The sequence below is a fragment of the Morus notabilis genome, unplaced genomic scaffold (genome assembly GCF_000414095.1).
Source record: "Morus notabilis unplaced genomic scaffold, ASM41409v2 Scaffold337, whole genome shotgun sequence".
Classification (NCBI taxonomy): domain Eukaryota; kingdom Viridiplantae; phylum Streptophyta; class Magnoliopsida; order Rosales; family Moraceae; genus Morus; species Morus notabilis.
In genome coordinates, this window is record NW_010359286.1 from 587,785 (window position 1) to 589,245 (window position 1,461).

The window sequence follows — 1,461 nt, forward strand, 5'->3', positions numbered from 1 at the left end:
GTTCATGATTCAAATTCAAAATTTAAATAATCACATTATTTAAATAATAATTAATTCTCAATTAATTATTTTTGAGTATTTAATTTTAGAATTCCATAATTCTAAAATTCCCATTTTGTCCTTTTTGTCTGGTAGAATTACAAGGATGACGCGGGAACTTATGGACCTATAATCTCGAGCTCCAATAAAATTAATAATTAATTAAAAACTTTAATTAATTAATTAATTAATTCTATTAATTTCAATAATTACTCCACTATAAACTTGGAATTGAACTCTCGAAATTATAGACATTAATTACTTCTAAACTGTGAAGTGTCCATTTGATATAGTTATTGCATATAGATCAATCCTCCATAAATAATTCATAATTAGAGTCAGGTAGAATCCGTTAACCTCTCTAATTATATATTCATCCTTGAGTACCATTGATTCTCTAATGGATAGTGATTCATAAAACACTTTCATGAACCAGAGCGCTCTTACTAGTCCAAGTACCGAATCAACACTCAAGAGAATTATTTATCTACTTCTTTCTCAAGAAGGAATGGATTCCATCTCGTATAATAACATTCCCGACTACCTATTTCATCATGTCTCCAAAATACAAGGAATATGATTCAGGGTCTCAGAATCCGTACCGAGTAAATCAAAAGACATAAATCCATAAATAGGAGTTTGTTAAGAACTCATGATTAAGATCATTCTATATATGACCAACGGTAGACTCAACTAGAATTTCTATGCTTAACGGAAATTATTAGACATTCATATTGTGTCTGTGTCCCTGTTCCACACAATCTCATTGTGCGAAATACACTCATTCAATATCTCACCATATTAATAGTGCGGATAGCACCATTTCATTCTAAATGGGAATGACATGTATTAATAATGTTTTAATTAAAGATTCTGAACTTTAATTAAATTCATTATGAACAATGTTTTTGATTATTATCGTTAAATATTATCCTCTCGTATATAACACTTATATACTATGTTTAAGGTTACATAAATAATCACGAAATTTTCATTTGATATTCATAAAATATTCATAAATATATGCACATAAAATGATGAATAAACTCTTTTATTAATTAAATAATAAATATCCTATTACATCTTATGCTTCTAGGACACTATTCTCAACATACCATATGTGTCCCAAGAAAGAATGGTTCACTGAGTATGAAGGTTGTAATGGTGGCAGAGTCCTGATGGGAAACAACCACTCTTGTTCAGTGGTTGGGGTTGGTTCGGTGGTGGTGAAACTGTCAAATGGAGCACAACATGTGCTCAAAGATGTTAGACATATTCCAGAGCTTAGAAGGAACCTAATTTCTCTTGGGGCGCTTGATGACTCTGGATTTGTTTACAAAGCAGAAGGTGGAATCCTAAAGGTCCTAAGAGGGTCCCTAGTTGTACTCAAAGGAAGGAAACATCAGGGGCTATATGTGCTTG